At 41.7% G+C, this 25703-nt stretch overlaps 1 protein-coding gene across 8 annotated transcripts in view; it reads left to right on the top strand.

The window, feature by feature from the left end:
• The window catches only part of CHD6 (chromodomain helicase DNA binding protein 6), a 147082-nt gene that overhangs the window by 17729 nt on the left and 103650 nt on the right, over positions 1–25703 (top strand). For 4 of the 8 annotated variants that reach the window (XM_087929193.1, XM_087929196.1, XM_087929201.1 and 1 more), the window contains exon 2: positions 12132–12246. The exons of the other annotated variants lie outside the window; for them this stretch is intronic. The gene's annotated coding sequence lies outside the window, so the exon portion shown is untranslated. The remainder of the gene's footprint in view (positions 1–12131; positions 12247–25703) is intronic. 8 annotated transcript variants of the gene reach the window in all.

Genomic DNA, 25703 nt, shown 5'->3' with positions numbered 1-25703 from the left:
TAAAGGTAACATCCACGGCATCCTTTTTTCAGCAGAGCAGTCCTGATATAGCTTCAGCAGATGAAGGAAAGGATACCACCTGGCGATCTTCAATTGCAACAGAATTTGAACAAAATAACTGCTGCAACAGAGTTCATAGCAGACACCACACTTATTGGGGTCAAGTACGCAACCAAGGCCATAACAGCTTCAGTTGCTGCAAGGCAACTGGTTTGGCTCCATCACTGGCAGGCAGATCTGAAACATAAGTGGAAACTGGCATCAGCTCCAGTTAAAGGGGACAAACTTTTCAGGGATGTCATTGAGCCATTATTGATAGAAACCAAGGACAAGAGGAAGGTCTTACCGAGGAAATTCGGTCAGGCAGATAGGCGATCTTCACCATATACACGGCAACAGTCCTTTCCTATCTCGGGGGATGGCTTCAGCCACTCCCAGTACCCACAGAGGCAGTACACTAGACATCCAGATAGCTCAAGATTTAGAGATGGGGTGGACAACGGTTCCAGGGTGGACGCCCTTTCAGGATTTTGACCAGCAGGGCCTTCCAGCATACAAAGTGATGGCTGGAACAATGTGCTCATTGGCAGGAGACTGGGCCTATTCACCTACTGATGGGAGACAACAACAACAGACAAGTGGGTTCTAGACACATTACGAAGAGGCCTAGTTCTGGAATTCCTCTCCTTACCTTCAAGCTCATTCAGAAGATGACTGATGCCAAGAGACAGAGCCAAAAGAGTACTTATGGAAACAGCAGTTCAACATCTGCTGAACATTTGGGCGGTACAAGTGGTACCAGAGAACAAACAGGGAGAAGGGTTCTATTCAAACCTGTTCGTTGTGCAGAAGGCATCGGGCGGGGTGGAGACCAATTTTGGATCTCAAATTACCAAACGGGCACATAGTGTACAGGAGATTCAAGATGTAATCCCTGCAATCTATACTAGGGAGCATCTGGGAGGGGGAATGTCCTGACATCAGTAGACCTCACAGATGCCTACCTACACATACCTATTACCAAGAGGCACCGAAAGTTCCTGTGGTTTTGTTACGCAGGGAGACACTACCAGTACAGAGCTCTACCATTCGGCCTGTCCTCAGCACCGAGGACATTCAACAAGGTACTGGCAGCAGTAGCAGCCTTTCTCAGGACAAAGTCCATACGGGTCCAATGCTACTCGGACGACATATTAATACAGTCAACATCGACTCTAAGAGCAAAGAGCGATCTAGAAACCACGATACATTACAAGAGCGTGGCTTTTCAGTGAATTTCGAAAAGAGCCACTTAGAACCGACAAGGCATTTATAACACTTAGGAGCTGTAATAGACACCAACTCCTGCGAGGTTTACCTGTCACAGGAAAGACAGGACAGCATAAGGTCATCAATAAATCAAGTGAGCACAGCCCCAGGAGTGTCCCTGGACTTGCTGTCACAAATATTAGGGAAGATGATATCGTGCATCTTGATAGTACCTTGGGCCAGACTGCATGCAAGGACCTTGCAGTGGTTCCTATTACCTTACCAGAGAGCAGGCAAGGGCAATGCGGGAACCAGTGTACCAGTCCCCCACAGAGTGAAGCAGTCACTCCAGTGGTGGTGATCACAGGCAGTGACGAGGGGATGTGTGTTCAAGGAACCAATCCGATTGACTATCACAATAGATGAAAGTTTAGTAGGCTGGGAAGCCCACTGTCAGAACCAGATTACACGGGGTCAGTTGTCTCAGACCTCAAGAACCACAGCAACTGGTTAGAGCTCAGGGCATCTCACCTGGCTCTAAGGGTCTTCAGGTCAGTGATAGTGGGACAGCATATGTTGATCCTGATGGACAACATGACCGCCAAGGCTCATATCAACAGGCGGGGGGCACTCCCTAGTGATCATGCAAGAAGCAGAGCGATTGGGCCGCTGGGAGGAGACACACCTATCGATCAGGGTAGAACACATATCAGGAGTGGAAAACGTTCAGGCAGATTGTCTCAGCAGAACAACGGTCAACCACTAAGAGTGGCGCCTACACCCAGACCTGTTCAGGGAAATGTCGCACAGATTCGGGACAGCAGTCCTGGACCTATTTGCAACTCCAGCAAATGCCCAACTGCTGAGATTCTACTCAAGATTCCCAACACAGGGAGCGGAAGGAACTAATGCACTCCAAGGAGCATGGCCAAGGGGATTGCTCTACACATTTCCTCCATTTCTGTTGGTACCAAGGGTAATCAAGAGTGATAGAAGAGGGGGCAGAGGTTTTAATGGTAGCACCTCATTGGCCCAGGAGGTCTTGGTACACGGATCTGGTAGATCTGTCGGTATCCAGACCATGGAGAATTCCCCCAGACAGGTAGAGCTGAGCCAGGGAACCATATGACACCCAGAGCCACAATGGCTTCAACTAACCGTATGGCACTTGAGAGGGCCACGCTAAAGCGATTAGAGTGTTCAGCTAATATAATACAGACACTCCAGGCATCCAGGAGGCCATCAACCAACAGAATTTATGATGCCACTTGGAGAGCATTTGGAACCTGGTGTTCCAAGAAACAAATAGATCCAACCACAGTGTTAGTTACTCAAGTGCTCGATTTTCTCCAAGAAGGCCTGGAGAAGAGTTTAACCCCTAACAACTTACAGAGGCAAGTAGTGATGATAGCATCAGTGTTGGGTTGTGGGACCTCGGAGTCCCTCTCACAACATCCCCCTAACCTGCACGTTCATCAGGGGAGCAACCAATCTAAAGCCACCAGTGATACACAGGTACCCTACTTGCGACTTGACAAAGAGTGCTAAGGGTGCTCATGACTAAGCCCTTGGAACCACTGAGGTCAGTAGGATTACCCTCACTCGCCTTTAAGGTGGCCTTCCTAATAGCCAATACATCAGCCAGAAGGATATCAGAATTGGCAGCACTATCTGTGAGGGAGGACCTCTATAGTCCACCCGAACAGGGTAGAATTAAGATTAGACCCGACCTTTATTCCAAAGATCAATTCTACGTTCCATAGAGTGCAGGGGTTAGTACTACCAGACTTCTGCCCGGAACCAGTCCATAGCCTAGAAAGGAAATGGCACTCCTTGGACATAAGGAGAGCTATACGCATTTATATTAAGACAACAAGGCCCATTAGAAAAATGGAGGCATTGTTCATTTCATTTAGACCAAGTTTGTTGGGACAAAAGGTTTCGCCATCAACAATAGGGAGATGGACCAGGATATGTATCACAAAAGCTTATGAAGGCCAATCATTGCAGTTGCCGGGTAACATAATGGCACATTCAACCAGGAGTGTAGCCACATCAGCGGCATGGAACACACAGGCCTCGATTGAAGAGATCTGTAGGTCAGCAACGTGGTCATTGCCATCTCCATTCATCAGAAATTATAAACTGGATACATTTGGATCAGTGGAAGCATCCTTTGGAAGAAGGGTGCTACAAAGAGTTCACATGGAGATGGGGGCTTGGGACAAGGCGTTGGCCCACCCTCAGGACAATTAGCTTGGGTACGTCCCATGTTTTGAATTCTCCGACCTGTACAACTGAGAAAGAGCGTTGGTCTTACCTATGGGAGGAGAAGCCATATCCCACCCTTAGATAGTTAGTCCCGAGCATGGAATGGTGAAGAAAGAGCACCAAGAACTCTCCAAGTCAATCATCAGCCTTCATCAAAAACTGGGCATGCACAGTGGAAAGGGGGGCTGGACTAAACTTTGTTTGACTCCATCTTTAAGCAAGGAAGCAGGAGACAGCCCACGCTTTGGATTTTCCTCCTGTACAACTAGAAGATGCGTTTCAGGTAAGACCAACGCTCTGTCTCTGTGTAACCTTCAATTGGTCCAAATAGTGCATCTAAGAGCATTTTTTTTGAATCAATGTACCTAAAAAATGCTGATTTAAACAATGTGTGCAAATTCTGGCATCCATTAGTCCCGCATAATTAAAATTTCAAGGATCTTCACACCTCTTATATTTGCGAAGTGGTGACCACTGCAGCATTGCCAGTTAGCTGTGGTCATGTGATCATGTTTTCCAATGCTCCCTGCCAACTTCCCACCGGCAAAGTCAATGGGGAAGCCAGCTCCTGTTTCCACTGCTTTTTTTTGCCTTTTTGGGGGGTTCATTCTGGTTTTTTTGTTTAATTAAGGAAATATCTTAAATATCTCTGTTTAAGTAAGGGAAGATGACTCAATAGGTCATGGATTATCTAGTTACTTTTAATAATCTTTAGATAACCTCCCAGTATTTGCAGATGCCTAGTGAGGAAGTTTCTCATTAGAAAAAAAAATGGTGTTTTTTTTTGTGAAGAATGGTTTTATACAGTTCATGAGTAGGATCAAGGAGGTTTCCTTGTGGTTGTAGTAATCCAGCATATCTGGGTGGTGCCAGGCTGAAGAAAACTTATATGAAATTATCTAATCCATTTTTAAAGAGTGTATAATTTATAGCAGATCATACATTATTGCCTTTTGTATAACTTATAGTAGATCACACATTATTATTATGGCACAATCAGCCAGATTTTTAGACTGGATTTAGCATTTCTATCCACCTATCCTCCCAAAGACTTAGGTAGATGTTATGGTTAGATGATATAACCTGGGGACACAGAATAGAAGAAAAAAAACTGGAGAAGATAAACAAAATACAAAAACCTCCAAATGAAAGTAGAGCAATTGTGGCAAAATAATGCAAAGGTAATACCAATAGTAACAGGTACATTTGGTACAATCCCAAAGTTACTAGAGCATCATCTAAACACCATTGGTAGTGATAAAATCACCACCACTCAATTGTAAAAAGCAGCTTTACTTGGAACAGCTTATATCTTGCAATGATATCTTTAACACCATGAAACTACAAAAACTATATCTGGGAAGGACTGAATAGGTTGATAACAACGTCAAAGACTAAATGTGTGGCTGACTGACACACACACACACACACACACACACACACACACACACTACTATATGAAATCATAGCTTTCTTTAGCTGGTTTTGGGCCTTCATTTGCATCAAGTTTTTCCCAAGATGAACTTTATTAGAATGAAATACATTAAGTTGTAATTTATTGGCATAGGATATATGTACATCCAAGCATTGTGGGGGCATTTTATAATTAACAGATGCACATGTTATCAATGTGCAGATTTTCTAAGTGTGTCCAAGATTTTTTTGGTATGACAGCCAGTGTGTTCATAACCGCTAGGTGGTTTATGCTATACTCTTTCAACTTTGATTTTCAGATCTTGGTACTTTGTGATTTTCTTCAATTCTTTATCTCCCATTGTACTATCTCCTGGTATTGTTGTATCAGCTATCCACACTTTGTTCCTTTCAACCAGTTAAATCTGGTGTCTTTTGTGCCAAGACTTTTACCAATTTGTATTCAGAAATCCCACAATATTTTAATCTGCTCATTTTCAACTATTGTTTCAACTGTATGTTCCCACCAAATTTTTATTACTGGCATATGCAATTTTTTAGAGATATTCCAGTGAATCATTTTGGCAACTGCTATGATATAGTCAGTCTGTGCTAGCAATTTAGCAATTTAGCAGGCAAGTTTGCTGGGTAAGGAGTGAGTAGGTGGGGAGGGGCAGCCATGTGGGCAGCGCAGCCTTGTGTTCCTGCACAGCCTGGATTAATTGCTTTGGGGGGGAACATTTCTCTGCAGACCACCAAAATTTTCTCACGGCCCACCAGTTGGCCACTGCTCTAAGGGTTATTTTTCCACATCAGCCTCAAGTTAAAGGAATCCCCAAACATAATGCTAACCTAAAGACACGTCTTCTGAAGATATCTGTACTGAACATATTATTTGTCCATTGGCATAACTCTGATGTTATGAGTAAGAAAAATAATCTAGTCAGTCTGTGCGATCTTGAGCATAACTCTGATGTTATGAGTAAGAAAAATAATCTAGTCAGTCTGTGCGATCTTGAGCAGAATATATGATCCACTGTTTCTTGTTTCTTTGCATAACTTGCACTATGAATCATTGATGATTTTTCAGTTCTGATGTTAATTGCATTAATTAATATAGCTTATTCTTGAACAACCACAATCAACCCTTTGGCTTTTTTTAATGTTCCAGTTATAAGACATTGCCAGGTTTTATCCACTTTTTCTCAATCTTTTGTAGAAATTGACCATATAAAATCTTTCCTTTCCAGCATTCTGTTTGTGCTTTAATACATTGTTGTTATTAAAGTTTCTAGGCTGCCCAACCTCAATACAACTATGGGTATTTTTACAAAATTACATTGTAATTTTATTGTTGTCTTTTATTAAAAAGACAACATTTATCCAGGGGAGCAACATTCTCTAAGGCAGGGGTCACCAACCTTTTGGACCTCAGGGAGCACCAAACTCATAATTTTAGATCCCGGTACCACTAACTGGTTCTGTGGGCGTGGCCTAATTTGAGGGTGTGGCTTGGTGGTCGTGTGACTGCCTGGGCATGGCTTGTATGTAAATACTATAAATATTTATATAAACATTGAATTTTTTATAAAAAAAGAGCAACTTTTACCCAAAATCAGGCAAAGCAGGCAGGCAGATTGAATTGCTCACAGATTCACTTAGAGATCTGTGTTTCTGCCATCGGCTAGCTCAGTCTGCACTGCTTCAGTCCTAAGGAAGGTTCAGCTCATCTAAACATTAGCTAGAAAGCAAGAAATCCAACAATTTCCTGCTTTCTAGCTAATCTAAATCTTCCAGCACAGCAGAACAGCTGATGGTTGGAAAAAGGAATACTAGCAATTTAGCAGGCAAGTTTGCTGGGTAAGGAGTGAGTAGGTGGGGAGGGGCAGCCATGTGGGCAGCGCAGCCTTGTGTTCCTGCACAGCCTGGATTAATTGCTTTGGGGGGGAACATTTCTCTGCAGACCACCAAAATTTTCTCACGGCCCACCAGTTGGCCACTGCTCTAAGGGTTATTTTTCCACATCAGCCTCAAGTTAAAGGAATCCCCAAACATAATGCTAACCTAAAGACACGTCTTCTGAAGATATCTGTACTGAACATATTATTTGTCCATTGGCATAACTCTGATGTTATGAGTAAGAAAAATAATCTACTTTTTTTTTACTGTGCACAATTTTTATGTATTTTTTTCCATGCTCTAAACTACTTTATTCTCTTAAGTTAAATATATGCTCTCCAAATATATGCTCTTAGACTTTCATATATGAAATAATTTCCAAATATGTCATCACTTCTATTTTCCATTTGTCTGAATCCTTTCCAGTTCATTATGTCCTTTTGGAAATTAGATGACTGGAACTGCACAGTGTATTTGTCATCTAGTCACTTCGACAAGTTTGTGTAAGAACTTTTCAGGCATAATCCTTTTTTTGCTGCTTTTAGAATCTGCTATCCCCATAAACATAAAAGTTATAAAACCAAATGAGATGTGTCATATATCTATTTGCTTCAGTGTGCATAATTTTTGTTTTTAAATAATTGTACAAGATTCACTGAGTGATTACTATCTAAATAAAAATGAAATGTGTGGTCATTTTTTTTCTTTTTGGTTTCCCAGTAAGTTCCCCAGTAAGTTTTCCTTACCTCTCTCTTACTACATTTGTTTGAAAATGCTGATTTCATGAGAGGCATTCTTGCTGGGACTACAGCAAATAAGAACTAGCTAAACTCCTATATTTTATCTGGAATTAATTATGAATCAGTGTCAAAGTTTTTTAGTCTTCTCTCGTTCAGAGCTGTTTTAACTCATGGGGCTGATGGACACTTGGCCGTGGGCCCCATGAGCATAGGGGCCCCATACTAATCTGTGTATGTTAACCTTTCAGTGCACCTTGTATCATAAATACAGCAACATATTTGTTGGAAGTGCCAATAAAATAAATATATGTTTAATTTTATTGACCATTTACATTTTTATTCCTGTGAGTAGTTGTCACAGGGGCCCCAATATATTGCTTTGCCCGGGGACCATAATGCTGTTAAAATGGCCCTGCCTTCTCTAGCATGGATGTTAGACTGCATGGATGTTAGACTGTAACTCATAGAAGTGGGAGCCTGCTGTTATGTACAATTAAAATACAGTATTCTGTAATTACATGTCTGGCTTTCTGATATGCTTGATTGTAAGTTGAAATATGCTCCACTTATTTAAATTTCCTTTCCTCCTATTGAGCTGCAACAAATACACTTTTGACATTTCTTTGTTGGAGATGGAAATTAAAATATATGGAAGACTGGGCTACCTGAGACTTATGACTCATTGTCTGGAGCATGGTTCTCTGCTAAGTGATAAAGCAGCAGAGTTCAGTTCAGTTAATGGGAAGATTGCTGACTATTTTTTTATACAGGTAGTCCTTGACTTACAAACCACAAATGAGCCTGGAACTTCTGTCACTAAGCAAGTGATCATTAAGTGAAGATTTTACAGTCTTTTTAGCTTCATTCATTAATCATGCAGTTGTTAAGTGAATCTAGCTTCCTCCATTGAGTTTGCTTGTCAGAAGCCATCTGAGAAGGTTGGAAAATGGCAATCACGTGATCTTGGCTGCTGCACCTGTCGTAAATATATACTAGTTGCCAAGCAACTGGATTTTGATCACATGACTGCAAGGATGCTGTGATGGTTGCAAAACAAGAACCAGTCAAAACTCATTTTTCCAGCACCATTATAACTTCAAACAGTTGTTAAATGAAGGTCAAAAGTCAAAGATTACATGTACCTGACTATACTTGACTGTTTTACTGTACAAATGGAGTTGGGGAAAAGGAATGGAGGAAATGTTACTACTGGAAGAAAACCTGAAAAAAATGAAAATATGCTAAGGAGATACCTTAGAAATACTCTTTGTTTGAGGTAGTTTATCTTTTGTATAGAAAGAGGAAAAATTATGTATGGACATGTTTATGTACTGTACATATCATTGTACAGTATGTATATTGTATATCATCCATTGTGGTCCTAGTTCATTGCTGGTTGTCTGGTGAGAAGTGTGTTATAAAAGTAATATAGTAGGAATTTTAAACTGTGTTTGCAAGATATTACTGCTTTTCCACATCTAACAACAATTTATTATCATACTACACCAGCGGTCGCCAACTGGTGGGCCATGGCCAATTTTTGGTGGGCCACAGAAGAAATGCCCCCAAAAGCAATTAATCTGGGCCGCACAGTTCTTGTGCCTCCCAGCTCTCTGAGGGACCCCGGAGTCAGGCCCCTGAGATGCAAACTCCAACCAGCTCCTATACCCGGTGGCGACGGCAACAGCAGTCCCCTCCCCTAGTGCCCGCTGTCAGCTCTTCCCCATTAGTTCTGTAGCTTTGAATTGCTCCCGACTCTCTCTCTTTCCTCCTCCCCCACCCACGTGCAGGAAAGGAAAGGGAGATGGAGCCGTGCACAGCTCTCCCCTTTTCCAGCCCTTGCTGCCTCTCCCAACATCGAAGCCTCGGAAACGCAGGTAAAGCTGCCGCAGCAGTAGCATCTTGAGTTGCCTTAGCATGCTCGGTTAGTTAAGAATTGCCCTACCCAGAGAAGGAAGTGGTGCTCGAGGAGGAGGAGGCAGTAGTGGAGAAGCAAGCAATTCAGGACGCTACCGCTTTGCTTGCGTTTCTGAGGCTTTGATGTTGGGAGAGGCAGCAAAGGCCGGAAAAGGGGAGAGCTGTGCACAGCTCCATTTCCCTTTCCTTTCTGCCTGCACATGGGCGGGGGAGGAGGAAAGAGAGAGAGCCCGGAGCAGTTCAAAGCTAGAAAACTAATGGGGAAAGTTGACAGCGGGTGCTGGGAGAGGGGACTGTTGTTGTCACTGCCGCTGTGTGTGGGAGCATGCATCTCAGGGACCTGAGCCAGGAGGCACGGGAACTGCAAGTGGGAGCATTTGATGATTTCAAAGAAATCCTGGAACATGGTAGATTGGCGTTTTGTAGGTCTCCGTGAGAGAGTGAGCTTTTTTCGTCTCCTTTCCTCCCCTGGTAATGCGAGAGATGCTTTCTCTCTCCCCCCAACCCCCAAATAATCACTGGCTGTGGCTGGGTTTGGCAGCGAACTGCTAAAGTGAGCGAAGTGCCCCCAGGGACACCTTTCCTTGCCTGTCTCCAGGTGATGCAGGAAGAGCCCCCCCCAGCTTTTCCTCAGCTGCAGATCTGAGCCTCTCAATCCTCCACCCGGCATTTGAAAGGAGCTTCCACTTTCTCTCCCTCCCTTTCCCCAATTAATCACCAAGAGCGGTGGTCCTTCTGCAGGCAGATATCTGCTGAGAAGACCCTGGAGTGGCAGCCAAGGGGCGCTGCCCCCCAAGGAGAGCAAAGCCGCCTTTCTGCCTCTGCTTCTCTCAGTGGCAGTTGCCCCGAGGCACCTCAGCTCAGACATGCACACACACCGCCCGCTCTTCTGTCTCTTTGGAAGGTGCCAGGTGGGGGGAGGCTTCCAGCCCAGAATGTTTTATTTTGTTATCATTAAGCATTTACATTCTTGTTATAATTAAATAAGTGTGTCTGTGTGTGTGTGTGTGTGTATCTTGTGTGTGTATGTGTATATATATATATATGTATGTATATGTATTTATGTATGCATGCATGTTTGTGTGTGTATGTATGTATGTATGTATGTATGGTATTCAGCTTTGTTCAGGTATTTTGCCACGTCATTATAGCTGTGCTTTTAAAGTTGTAGCAACGTTTCGGCAGAATTTCATCTGCCATCATCAGGCTTCTGTATTGTGTTTGTCTATACGAACACTGTACAGAAGCCTGATGATGGCAGATGAGATTCTGCCGAAACGTTGCTACAACTTTAAAAGCACAGCTATAATGACATGGCAAAATACCCGAACAAAGCTGAATACCATACATGTAAGTACCCGTGAAAACTTAAGAAAACACACACATATACATGTACATATACGCATACACACACACACACACACACATATGATTTATATTTAACATAGCAAATATATTAAATATATTACCTTTAAAAAAAAATTCATTTTAGTGGTCCTTGGGATTTAAAAGTATGAGTTTGGTGGTCTCTGAGATTCAAAAGGTTGGCGACCCCTGTACTACACAATAGAACAAATACAGTTAGTGCTTGATTTGTGACCATTTAATCATGGTTAAAATTTACTATGGCCTTGCTGTTGCGTCACCCACACAGTCACACATTGCAGTTTGGGTGCTTGGCAACCAGCTCACATTTACATAGTTGTAGCAACTTGTGGTCACATGATCATTTGTGACCTTCCCAGCTAACTTCTGAGAAGTGAAGTTGATGAGAGAAACTGGATTTGCTTAATAACCATGTACTTTTCTTAACAACTGTGTTGCTTTTCTTAACAACCATGGTAAAAATGACTATAAAATTGGGTCTAATTATTGAGGACTCACTTAACAATTGCATTATTTAATGCCCAAAATTCCAGAATCCAATTGTAATTGTAAATCATAGATTACTGGCAGATTGAAGGAAATGTCAGATTTTTTTAAAGTTATTAGGACGACTAAAATTGTTGATAGTACAGATTTACTTATGTAATGTAACCAGATTGAAATGGGCCATTAAATGTGGACAAATTGCATAATGTAGCTTCTTCAGCTGGACCAGCAATATCCCTGAAATAGATTTCCTGAAATATAAGAGAATATCTTCAAAGACATAATGATAATTAAGTCAAAACAAAACTTTATTTAGTATGATTAAGTTAATTAAGCAGATGCGATGAAAATGAAAATTATGGTCAGATATGATTATAAAATATAGTATGAAAACAAAGACTTCTGTTAAGTAATCATGTGAGATTAAAGAAGTAGCTCTCAGCACTGATTTTTTTTAATGTTTTATTTTTTTAAAAACTTTACCTTTTAAAAACAATTTTAAACAGAACTGATTTTTCATTGCCAGTTTTCATTGTTATTAACTGAATCTTGAATGATACTGTAGTCCATTTCTGCCTGGGAATTGCAAGAAAGCAAAATACTGGCCCAGTTTTTTGTAGCCAAATTATAAAACACTGGAACTTTCTTCCATTTATGCAACAAGATCTTACTGGCTTTTTAAAATGCTATTGATTAATGATAGAGCAGTTGTTGATACATTTTAAATTTTCCTGGGTTTTCCACAAACTTGCTTTTTTTTTGTCTTCACAGAGCTTCTCTTTAGAATGACATCTTCTCCATTGAGTCGACGGGAGAATCCAGGTTGGGTAGTCTCTAGCCTTGTTGCTCTACAAACAGAGTTGAATTCTGAGGACACACCTCCCTGGTAACGTCCCCTGTTCTTCAACTCAATCTCAGCTCGTTCAGACAGCCCTAAAACGGCTTTGAATCATTTGAGTTTTAGAAGAATTATACTACTCCCTGGATTTTCCTGGTGTGTTGGATTTTTGACAGCTGTCCAACTTAGTTGGCTCAGCCGCTTTTTGTTTTTCGCGCCTTTTTATTTTCATACCCTTTATTTTTCCTTTTAATTTTAATTTTTTCCTTTCAGTTTATTGACTGGTTTTTATTGGGTTTTTTTGTGGATTGTGGACCTAGAGTGCCCCTAGACAGCCTGTGTTGCCCAGGCTGGGACCGGAGTCATTGTCTGATACTTCGGTCTGACTGAGTTTTTTTTTGACAGCCGCGGCAGCTGCAAACTGCTTTGGACTGTCATTTCAAGAGCAGCTATCTCCGGTCCTGGCTTGCTTTTTCGGGGAGTTTGATTTGGATATCATGTCCAGATCAGTTTAACAGCTCCTCAGAGCATGACTACACTATTTTAATCCTATGACGGGAGCATTATTTATTTGTTTACTGTATAATAATTTTTAAAATGAGAAATATACATTGCTCAAAAAAAAAAGGGAACACAAAAATAAGACATCCTAGCTCTGAATGAATGAAATATTCTTACTAAATACTTTGTTCATTACATAGTTGAATGTGCTGACAACAAAATCACACAAAAATTATTAATGGAAATCAAATTTAGCAACCCATGGAGGTCTGGATTTGGAGTTACACTCAAAATTAAAGTGGAAAAAAACACTACAGGCTGATCCAACTTTGATGTAATGTCCTTAAAACAAGTCAAAATGAGGCTCAGTAGTGTGTGTGGCCTCCACGTGCCTGTATGACCTCCCTACAATGCCTGGGCATGCATCTGATGAGGTGGCGGATGGTCTCCTGAGGGATCTCCTCCCATACCTGGACTAAAGCATTCCCCAACTCCTGGACAGTCAGTGGTGCAACGTGGCATTGGTGGATGGAGCGAGACATGATGTCCCAGATGTGCTCAATTGGATTCAGGTCTGGGGAACGGGCGGGCCAGTCCATAGCATCAATGCCTTCATCTTGCAGGAACTGCTGACACACTCCAGCCACATGAGGTCTAGCATTGTCGTGCATTAGGAGGAACCCAGGGCCAACCGCACCAGCATATGGTTTCACAAGGGGTCTGAAGATCTCATCTCGGTACCTAATGGCACTCAGGCTACCTCTGGCGAGCACATGGAGGGCTGTGTGGCCCCTAAAGAAATGCCACCCCACACCATTACTGACCCACTGCCAAACCGGTCATGCTGGAGGATGTTGCAGGCAGCAGAACGTTCTCCACAGCGTCTCCAGACCCTGTCACGTCTCTCACATGTGCTCAGTGTGAACCTGCTTTTATCTGTGAAGAGCACAGGGTGCCAGTGGCGAATTTGCCAATCTTGGTGTTCTCTAGCAAATGCCAAATGCCCTGCATGGTGTTGGGCTGTAAGCACAACCCCTACCTGTGGACGTCGGGCCCTCATACCACCCTCATGGAGTCTGTTTCTGATAGTTTGAGCAGCCACATGCACATTTGTGGCCCGCTGGAGGTCATTTTGCAGGGCTCTGGCAGTGCTCCTCCTGCCCCTCCTTGTACAAAGGCGGAGGTAGCAGTCCTGATGCTGGGTTGTTGCCCTCCTACGGCCTCCTCCACGTCTCCTGATGTACTGGCCTGTCTCCTGGTAGCGCCTCAATGCTCTGGCCACTACGCTGACAGACACAGCAAACCTTCTTGCCACAGTTCGCATTGATGTGCCATCCTGGATGAGCTGCACTACCTGAGCCACTTGTGTGGGTTGTAGACTCCGTCTCATGCTACCGCTAGAGAGAAAGCACCGCCAGCATTCAAAAGTGACCAAACCAGCAGCCAGAAAGCATAAGAACTGAGAAGTGGTCTGTGGTCACCACCTGAAGAATCACTCCTTTATTGGGGATGTCTTGCTAACTGCCTATGCTTTCCACCTGTTGTCTATTCCATTTGCACAACAGCATGTGAAATTGATTGTTAATCAGCGTTGCTACCTGAGTGGACAGTTTGATTTCACAGAAGTGTGATTGACTTGGAGTTACATTGTGTTGTTTAAGTGTTCCCTTTATTTTTTTGAGCAGTGTAGTAAAGTACTGTCCTTTAATTGAAATTTTAATGGCAAATATATATATTAGAAATGTACAAATTGATTTAATTAATTTTGTTCCTGCATTTAAAATATTGACTTCCATGGTTCAAAAGTATATTTCTGTAAGCTTTCTTGCATCTAGACCATGGGTGTCAAACTCCATGGCGTCATGTGACATATTGTGATGTATTATAACATTTTTTGCCTTTGCTGAGCTGGGATGGGTGTGGCCTGCATGTGACGCATCTGGCCAGCGAACTGCCTGATTGATGCCCCTGGTCTAGACAAATGGTGGTAGGAGAAGGAGGGATTGTACAAAAACATCGTGAACAGCTAAGAGATCAGTATCCTTAATTATTGAAAGAAAGGGGCATTGGTCTTATCTGATACGCCCTTTCTCAATGAATTGACAGAAGAATCCAGTTTGGGTAATAACCCAGTCTGAAAAGCAACAAAAGACTACCCAATCTGGATTCTCCTGTCAATACAGTGGAGAATATGCATGACAGTGTCATGCTGGTGTAAAAAATTAGTTATACTTCTAATGAAGAAATTGAAAATGAAACATGTTTATAATGAATTCAAAATTAAGAGACAATAGGATTTTATTTTCTATTTTTTTGAATTATACACTTGCAACTTTCAGAATAACAGTAAACTGATGTTACATACATACATACATACATGTATATGTGTGTGTGTGCGTGTGTGTGTGTGTGTGTGTGTGTGTGTGTGTATATTTTCTGAGGTTCTTGCAGGTATTTGTATGTGGATCTTTGGTTATTCGGGTTTTCTCCCGCGTAAGATTGGAAGTATCTAGGCAACGTTTCGATGAAGTCTTATTCATCTTCAGGCTTGTGTCTTTGGCTCTGTGCTTCTCAGAGTGATGTGAGCTTGCAGCTGCTTCTTCCTTTTCACTGCTAGTTAAAAGCATGAATGATGATGAATGAGACTTCATCGAAACGTTGCCTAGATACTTCCAATCTTACGCGGGAGAAAATCTGAATAACCAAAGATCCATATATGTATGTATGTATGTATTTTTTTTTCTTAAGTTTTCGTGTGCACTTACATGTATGGCATTCAGCTTTGTTCAGGTATTTTCCCACGTCATTATATTTTAAAGTTGTAGCAAAGTTTCGGCAGAATCTCATCTGCCATCATCAGGCTTCTGTATAGTGTTCGTATAGACAGACGCAATACAGAAGCCTGATGATGGCAGATGAGATTCTGCCGAAACGTTGCTACAACTTTAAAAGCACAACTATAATGACTTGGGAAAATACCCGAACAAAGCTGAATACCATATGTGTATGTATGTGTATATATATATATATATGTATGTATGTATATATATATATATCTTTAACTTATAAAGAATAGGTAGCATTGCCAATATACTAGGCCACATATGTTAGTTAGAAAGCACATGCTGCTAATGTATTTTTCCTTTTCATAGTTAACTATAGTATATGACTTCTTGCAGACTAAGTGGGTTTGAAACAAGCAAGGCTTTCATTTCTCATTGTTCCTAATTGGAATTTGAAAACATAATGAGCATAGTATTTCTTAGTACAAAGTTAGTATATTAATACAAGTGTCTTACATTTAAAAATCTGTGGAAGATTGAAATCTCTGTTTCTGAGTCTTTACTCCAATTTTAATATGTCCTTGTTCAGAAATCTTGTCCTAATTCAATGCATATAGGTAGACTTAGAGTTTAGAAAGTTGCCATCACATGATGTTTCGCGGAGCTGGGGTTGACATAGACTGCGCCATCAATTTGGCACCTCTGATCTAGATTGAATTCATGATTTAAAAATTGAATCACAACATTGAAAAAATTGAATAAATGTTTGATATCTTTGATAGTATCTGTCTTTAAATTGGAGTGCATAGATAGGTAGACAAAAAGGCACAAAGTATGTGTTTTAATTCATGTTTTTTTCTCTATTTCTTGTTTTCCGCCTTTTATAATTTACATCGTTTCATATAGGTTTTTTTCTGTGTGGACTATGATGCTCTCTGACTCCTGGTAATTTTTTTCAGATGTTTCATTTCCCAATTACATAACATCATCAGTGCTAGCAATTAAACTCTGATCTGCACATATTCTCTTCTATGTAACCCCCAAATTACTAAGCTTTTTTTAAAAAGTCAAATGTAATTTTAATAAATCAAAGAAAAATATTGTGACCTAGAGAAGATATAGGTGCTGTTCTAAATGAAAGTCAGGCTTCCTTTCTCTAGTAAGTTGTTCCAATCATCCAGGCCATGGTAATCTTCCATCTGCCTGATCAAAGTGAGGACCTTCCTTGCCACTTGTCCCCAGTTTTAGCTCAGCCACCGTTCGATTTTCCCTGTTTCTATGCTGCCAACAGGGCAGGTAGCTGACCAAACTAAGAGACCCAGGCTAGTGCCTGAAGCTACCTTCACCCCAACTACAGCAGGGCTCTGTGCAGAGGAATTCCTACCTCAGGATATTCCCCCATCTATGAGGTTTTGGATGTCAGAGGCATTTAGACATGGCATTGCTGCGGGTGTACAACATATCTGCCAGGTAAAGTCCCAGATGTCAGGCCCCTTCCAACACCAGGGGCAACCTCCACTCATGCAACACAGGACGGGCCTCCCTGACTTCCAGGTACCACTCCAAGCTATGCACCCGATGGGAAATCTTCCGGAGTTTCAGATGCCACCTCACCCCATGCAATACATGGGAGAACTTGCAGAGGTCAGGATTCTTACTTTCCAGTCTCATCTGAGGACACTGATTCCATCCCATTGGAGGCAGAGAGCCAGCTAGACAAGACTATGTTAGAGGATGAAGGGCTACCTCCGGAACAGCCCACATTCACTGGGACTTCTGCCCGCATCTTTTCAAGTCCTTGTTCAAGGCCAAAAACACTGCAGATTGGATGACTTAATTTTCTCAGAACTATTTGCAGAGACAGATGTCATACCAGTTCCTAAGATGTTCGTGGATGGTCCGACGACAGTGGACCTCCAGTCCTACTGGTTATGACAGAAAAATTTACAATTTAGCTCCTGACTTGGCAGGGTTGCTTCAGACACCAGTAGCAGATGAACCAGTCGTGGTCCTAGCAGCTTCCTCCACCGTTCCCAGTGAGACGGAGGATGCTTTGAGACCAGAGGATAAGAGAGCGAAACTAGCACTCTGTAGGGCACACTAGGCAGATGCTTAGGCCATTAAGACAACCATAGTCACATCCTTTTTCACCTGCATCTCCCTAAGGTGGCTACACCACCTGCAGGACTCCATTCTGGCCATTAACATTAGGGCACACCAAGACATTGCAAAGCTAGTGGCGGCCACAGAATTTTCTGCTGATGCAACTCGGAATGCGGTAAAATTCTCATCCCGAGCCATAGCTTCTCACAGCCTGGATAGTCTCAATAACCCTGTTGGAGAACTCACCTTTCAGAAGTCTCCACTCAAGCGTCAGGTGGCCAGATGGAGCTACTATGGCTCTGGGTGTTGTATGTTGGTCTCAGCATGTTCAGACCACCCTTTAAGGGCTCTAAATAGTTAGGATTGTAGAAGAATATTCACCCCCTGGATTAAGCTTTTTTTTCGCAGAGAGGCTTAGATCAGGTTTGACAGCTAGCCGGCTTGCCAGTTTAGCACTTTCATTTTTTCGCACCTTTTTTCCGGTTTGTGGTTTTTTGCTTGTTATTTTAAATTTTTGACTTTCCTTGCTGGTGGACTGGTTTTTGTTTTGTTTTCTGCCAAAACTTGAGTGGAGGTGACCCTGAGAGCCTGTGTGGCCCGGGCTGGGGTGGGAGTCGGCGTCTTATTTAACTTGCCTCCTCCCGATCCACTTTCCCTTGCCTGGGATGAGCCGCAGCTGCTACTAAGCGCTTCTGTCCCTTTTCAGTGGCAGCGGCCATTTATTTTGTTTAGGGACAATCTTGCAGTTCATCTCCAGGATTGTCCTTTGGGGGGGTTCTGGCCATCAGATTAAATCCTGACCCCCCCCATCCAGTCCCAGGACCCGTGGCAGCTTCAAGACACTTGAGTCTGCCTGACAATTGCGGTGCAGCCAGCGCCAGGCTCGCAAGCCTCTGACCTGCCAGGGCTTGCTGCAATTCAAAGAGGCAGCTGTTTTTTCAACTTTTTTTCCTTGACTTGGCTTTTGAATTGCGGAGCTGGGCTGAGCTCACCACTTTGGGTCACACTAGCCTCCTGAAGTGGTGGACAGCTACTGTGGCTGTAGCTTACAGCTTAGGCTGAATATTTATTTTATTTTATTTTATTTTTACTTCTTTCTCTCTTTCTCTACTCCTGTCAAGTGACAGTTATTTTGGGCGGGCTCAAAGATGGCCGCCAAGGGAGCTGATCAAGGATTGTCAGTTCCCCAGCAGGGTAGAGAGAAGGCTGTAAAGGCATCTCCTAAGCCCAGATCTGCTGGTCTAGAGGCAGCAGCTAGGATTAGAGCCAGGGCTCTAGCCCCTAAGAGATCTTCTAGGGCTGAGGATAGACAGGCCAATCGTAGACAAAAAGCCATAGACAAACAGTTTGACAGGGCAGTGAGAGATTCCAGGAAGGCTGAAAACAGAGCCATCTCTCAAACTTCACCTCCTCAAGATGACAGGCAGCCAGACCAACTGGCAGATAGGCAGTATATGACTGCCTGGTCTCCTGCAGCTCAAGTACTCAGGATTTGCAAGGAAACTTCCAAATCAGGGCTGAGACCTCTCACAATTTTTCTGAGCTGCCTCAGGGGATCTGATGGCGGCACCTGTACCTGCAGCCATGTTTACACCTACAGCAGCTGGCTTATGACTGGAGGAGATCCAGATGCAAGAAATGCCATCCTTCATGAGAACCTGGATCTCCCAGACAATAAGGCAGGAATTGCAGGCAGAGGTCAACCAGCTGCGCCAGCTGTCTTATTTGGACACTAACAGAGGAGTCCTGCAGGAGCAGGCTTCTGTTGAACAGCTGGTCCACTTCATAGAGTGCTCGGCCTCCACTTCAGAAAGCAGCCAAATTTATGGCTCCGAGAGGGACCTCCTTCCAGAAAGGGATTTTTCAGATGAGGAGTTGGAGGTAGCAGGTCTCCCCTCCTTTAAGGGCCTTTTCAAGACTGCTGGTTAAGGCCAAGAGCACGGCTCATCTCAAAAAGGACTTGGTCACTCAGGACCTTCCCACTGAGGGAAAGGATCAGGAGGATTTCCTGTTTACTGAGAAAGCATCTGTAATGGACACTGTACCTGTGCCCCAGATGTTTCTGAACCTGATCAAAAAGCAGTGGGAGTCCCCTGGGAAGTACATTTGCCCCAGTGGGTCTGAGTCTACCTTATTTAATGTGGACAAAGACCTTTTGGACATTATGGAAGTGCCAAAGGTAGATGGTCCAGTGGTAGTCCTAGCTTCCTCATCTGTCATCCCACCTGATGCAGAGGATGTTCTAAAGACAGAGGAGGAGATGGCGCTCCGGAGAACTCATCAAGCTGACTCCTGGGCCATCAGAGCATTGATGGCCGCATCTTTTTTTACTTGGATGGCTGAGGCAGCTACAGGACAGAATCCCACCTGAGGATCTCAGGGTGCATCGGGACCTGAATAAGATTATAGCTGCGGCTCAATTGACTGCTGATGCCACCCTCATGTCAGCCAAATTTTCTTCCAGAGCCATAGCCTCTTCCATAACAGCATGCAGGCTTCTCTGGCGAAGAAATTGGCAGATGGACGCCAGAACCAAATTAAAGCTGGCATCGGCTCCCTTTAAGGGAGAGAGGCTTTTTGGAGAAGCTTGGGTATGTCCCTGGCTTGGATGTTCGGAACAGCTCACAGGAAAAGGGGTTTTGCTTCTTACCTGATATGCCCATTCTCTGGGACCTGTGAATAGCATCCAGCCCCATCCAGATGACCGTTTGGTTCTGGGTCTGGTCCTGGTCAAGAACTAAGAGCAATGGTGAAGGAAGAACAACAGTGTAACCTACCACTTTGACTTTGCCAAAACTGGGGACAAGTGGCAAGGAAGCGTGTCCCCAGAATTTTGCTCAGCCTATTGAACGGCAGACGGAAGCATTACCCCCAGAAAATGGGAGTATCAGGTAAGAACCAATGCCCCTTCTCAGGGATTTGATATTTCTGTTCTTTTGTTTGATGGCAACAGCAGAGATGGCCTTCTAGCAGACTTGCCCCAGGTGATACCAACATCAATAACTGTTCCCCTCCCCATCCCCAGTGGCCAGGAATTTTTCATAGGGGCAGTACAGCAGCCGCCAATATAGGTGAATTGACTTCCGTTCTTCCCATTGCTGGTATGGCAACTGAATCTTGGACTGTAGGTCAGAATAAAGAGTTTGACGGACCCAGAGACATGAGTTGACCTAAATAGGGTCAGTATGGTGGTTCAAGTCTCTGATGAGGAAACGATTTTTATTGGCCCAGCCTTCCCACTTGGATGAGCTTGGCACTGATAAATCCCAGATATCCTGAGCTATACTCTGTACTAAGCCAGCTCATGGGGAAAATAGGCTACTCCAGAGCAAGTAGGAAAAGAAAGGGACATCTAAAACTTCTTTCTCACCTGATGGCTTAAGAGCCTTGTCATATTGATGTGAGAAAAATAATTACCAGAAAAATACTTAGGAAAAAGAAATGCAGAAGCAAGAACGTGTACTTCAGTGGTATCCAAAATAAAAAAGGGGCGGTGAAAGCATATCACACTTTGCTTTTTAGGTTGTAGTATATTAACTGAGGAAATAAAATCTCATATCTAACAACCAAATGAAACAAAACATTGGAGGCCCAGTCTTTCAGGAGAATCCACATATTCTTATCAAGAGACAGCCCTGATTTTCAAGGCAGTACTGTAGGAGAGGTTCCTTTGTACTTTTACATAATGTAGAGCAGATAAAGTATTAACATAATTTATACTGGATCAGTTTTGTAGGAATCCTGGCTTTATTTTCTGCATTTGTTTTACTTGTAACTTCTTCATCTTTGTATGCCTTTAAACAGTAAAAATATTAGAATCTCCTTTTGCCCCTCCACTAAAATTCCAGATTAGAGTCTCTGCATTGAATATTTATTTATTTAAAAGAGATACTTTCTACTGGAGCAAGAATTCTACTGGAGCCTTATACAACATTTTTCACTGTTTAGCTGGTGGTTTGTTTTCTAATTGATAGAAATCACTGCATCCTTTCAAAAGAAGGTGGCATATAGAGGAAGAGATTGTGGTTTATCGGCTTTGTAGGGGGTTTGAACCACATCTTCCTGCTGATTCTTGCTTTGTGATTCTTGTTTCTGAGGCAGTGAAGTAAGAACATAGCAAACTTGAGTTTTTGCTTTGCCGCACAAGCATTTCAGCTTGAATTCCTACATTACTGTCAGTACACTTTACTCCCTTCCCCCCTCCCCCACCGTCTGCTCAGCAGCTGCATTGTAGACATACAGAGAACTTACTGCAGGATTTGTGGTGCAGTCTGCTTCTTTCATATTTGAAGGCAATGGATTATCTCTCTTAACACCGTAAAATGCACCTGCCCCCTCCTTTCAAACATTTTGGTGAATTCCAGGGAAGGGAAGGAGACATTTCTCAGTGGAATTGCTTCATATGGCTGGCTGCATCTTTCACAGCAAATCTCTTTCTCCCACTCCTCTTTAGACCACAGGAATGTTGTTGTTTGAGTTCCCTCTGGATTGCACCACAGATACTTTGCTTTAATATTGCAGCCCTTTTTGCTAGCCAAGATGCAAGCAGCCATAGCTGTGAACAAAAGCTGATAAGGTTGGCTTTTCTTGTAGGCTGCCAGTGCTTTATCTCTGCATCTTTGCTTACTTCAGGGAATTATAGAAGGGCACTTGATAAAAGAAACAAGACAGGTGGTAATGCTTCTAGGCATATTTATTAATTAACAATCTGATTACATCTCCAGAACATCTCTCACAGCCTGCAGGCTTCCATTAAACTACTAACCTGACCCAATTTCTGTTCAATCTGTAGTTTGAGATTGGGCATATTGTATAATACAATGGACTGTATAGAGCCGTGATGGCAAAACTATGGCATGCATGCCACAGGTGGCATGCAGAGCCAATTCTGCGGGCACGTGAGCCCTAGCCAAACATAACTGCACTGCGCATGCGCACCCCTCCCAGCTGATTTTCGGCCCCTTTGAGGCCGTTTTCCCCTCTTGAAGGCTTGAGAGAAAGCCTCTGCAGCCTTGGGAGGCTGAGAAATGGGCCTTCTGGAAATACTGAAATGGGCCCGTTTTCAACCTCCCATGGCTCTCTATGCATCTGGCTCCTTTCCTCCCATCTTTTAATCGATAATTATTATGTTTTATATATTATTTATTATATTATTATGTTTTAATGTTTACTGGTTTTTAATGATTGTAAGCTGCCCAGAGTCACCTCTAGGCAAGATGGGTGGCTCACAATTCTAATAAATAAAAAAAACCCCATAATTTCAAGAATATAAAAATATTTCTGCCATTGCCAGAGCAATAATTGAATATGGTTATTAATAAATATACTAACAGAGTAAAAGAAACTCACCATTATTATCATCTAAGGGCCATTTTCTGTGGCAGTTGTTCTTAAACTTTTTTGAGGATCTTGTGAAAATGCCAGATCCGTTCTCAGTAAAATGTGTTTAAATGCATAAAACAGCACACATAAATTGATTGCGAAGGAAATCAATTGTGTTTGAACTGTTAAATAACAAATATATAATATAGTAAGATGTGGTTTTTTATTAATCCGTTATTTGAATAACAATATTCTTTTATATACCATATAATTATACCATAAACATTTAGTGGAGCTAACAAACTTTTAACTTCACTAAAGTTAACACATGTTTTTGGTGCCTAGAGACAATAAATTTCATTGTTGCCATATACATAATTGAAAAAAAGCTGCATTTTAGTTAGAGGTTACTGAAAATAAAGTTATAATTTTTCCATATCCAAATTTATATACCCTTAGGGTTTCTGTACCGCAGGAACTGTAATTATATCTGTATGATATCCAGATTTTGCTGTATGATAGATATCCAGTTAAAATGGCAATATTTGAGAGGCAAAGCTTTTCTTTGTGTTATTCTGTTATAAGATAGCAGAGCCTTTGTGTAGCTAATGGGAAAACTCTGAACAAGCTGAACAAATTTTAAAGTTTGTTGAGTCCCAGTTAACCTTGATGAATGGAAAGATTTAAATAAAATGTTTCATAGCCCTAAGTTGTAGATTTTTTAAAAACAGCCAAGTTTTTTGGCTAGTTCTTTGAATTATGCCAATAATCTTAGAAGTTAGAATAAGAAGGAATTCATGTACTCAATAAGCATTGTTGGTGTACAGATTACAATTCCATACTTTTCTTAAACAAAAATCCCAAATAGTGCACAAGAGATGTAGCTAACCATCCCTCTCCAGAGCTAGATGTTTAGTCCTCAGAAAAGGCAGATAGTGACTGCCATATTAAATTAACTGATCAAAGATTCACCTGGCCTCAGTAACTCTTGGGCATGTTGGAATAAGTTAGATCTCAGACCTCTCAGACTATAATCTAGCAATGTAATGTCTTCCAATAGATGGATTTGTATTTTAAATCAATACTATCTAGAAGGAATTGCTTTCTGTCTTGTCTTGATTAAACTTCAGTTCATTAGTCTACCTCCTGCCCATAATCACCTCTAGACAGCCTGGTTACATGATGACAAATTAAAGAAAATTCAAAATCACAAACAAAGAAAAAATTAATGAAACAGAGAGAGAAAGAAGCACAGGGTAACAACAACAGAAGACAAATCAATAACACGAGTAGTAGAGAAAGCAGTAGTGCTGTGAATCATAAGTCAGACCTGATCAAGGTTTATCCAGAAAGCCAAATTTCTCTTCTTGCATAACAAAAGTATATCTTCAAGGGAAATGGTACTCAGTAAAGGATTTCAGACTACTTTGGTAAACAGGAATTTGGAACAAAGCCAACTTGTATTGGCAATTGAATGGACACTATGAGAAGGATGATACAAATATGGTAGAATATTTCGTAAGATTTCCAGTTTCTGATCCATTTAGGTAAGAACGAGCACTTTGAATTAAACCTGAAATGGACCCCATAGCAAAAAAGCAAAACCCCTCATAACCCATTTAGATTTAAGTGTTTCATCTCTCTTGTCCCAGCCAATAATGTAATTGGTAGCACTTTAGTTTAAATTTTTGCATCAATGAACGTGCAAACGTGTATATAGCGTTTCCTCCTTCGGTGTTTTTTTTTCTCTTCAAAATAATAGCCATGTGAATAAAACAAATTATAGCGGAGAGGTAATGTCTGGCCAAGAGTCACTCCCTGAACTGTGAGATGACTTGAATCTGGATTTTTCTGATCATAATCCAGCATTTTAATCATTATACCTTGCTAGTTGTTTTAAAATAAGAGTGTAACTACAATCCTGCATTTTAATCATTATACCTTGCCAGTTGTTTTAAAATAAGAGTGTAACTACATGAATGCTGCTACCAGATTTAAGATGGAAGAATTAAAAAATGGAACACTTGTTTTACCGTTAATGTCTTTTACATTCATAATATCACTTGTATCCAAGGTGATATTGGAAGCAGTTATTGGAATTTTTCCAATAAATATACTGATTTGTCTTGCATATTACTTGTATTATTACATTCAGCTTGCTGGTGTAAGTCTTTCTGTTATTATTTTTATCAGATATGTAATTGAATGCATTTTGAGAAGTGTTAAATCTAGAATCAATCTCAGCTACAATAATACATCATACAAAGTGTCCACCCAGTGGTCCATAGAGGGATTAGAAATGTTCCATGGTAAGCTGATTAGTTTTGAAAGTAAGACAACAATATGGCAGAAAAAGTAAGAAATATTGGCCGAGGAAGCATGTAATGAACATATGAAAAAGTAGAAAAGAGGTAGGCGTAAAGCAAAACATATCATGTTTCCAAGAGAAATAGAAATGTTGGTTTGGATATGTGAAGCATGTTAATCCAGAATTTTTTTCTGAGGGGGGGATTATCGTGTGATGTGAATCTAGCCATTGTATTTGCAAAACATGATTTATTATTTGTATCATGCAAACTAAGTTAACTGTAGTTGATTTAAACAAATTACCATCATAGTATGCTTTGTGTATTCAGGCACTTTCACTGTGATAATACTTTATTCATAAGATTTTGTAAAGGTCAAGAAAAATTCTGGAGGTAATGTAGTAATGAAGATAAATATTGACTACATTATTGCAAAATTCTAACCCTTAATTTTTTGAGTAATGACTTAGTTTGCAGTTATTGTCAGATA

The sequence above is a fragment of the Pseudonaja textilis genome, chromosome 3 (assembly GCF_049901715.1).
Source record: "Pseudonaja textilis isolate UNSWEBS1 chromosome 3, rPseTex1.2, whole genome shotgun sequence".
Lineage (NCBI taxonomy): Eukaryota > Metazoa > Chordata > Lepidosauria > Squamata > Elapidae > Pseudonaja > Pseudonaja textilis.
Note: the sequence above shows the minus strand (reverse complement) of the source record. Positions and strands in the feature narration are given on the sequence as shown.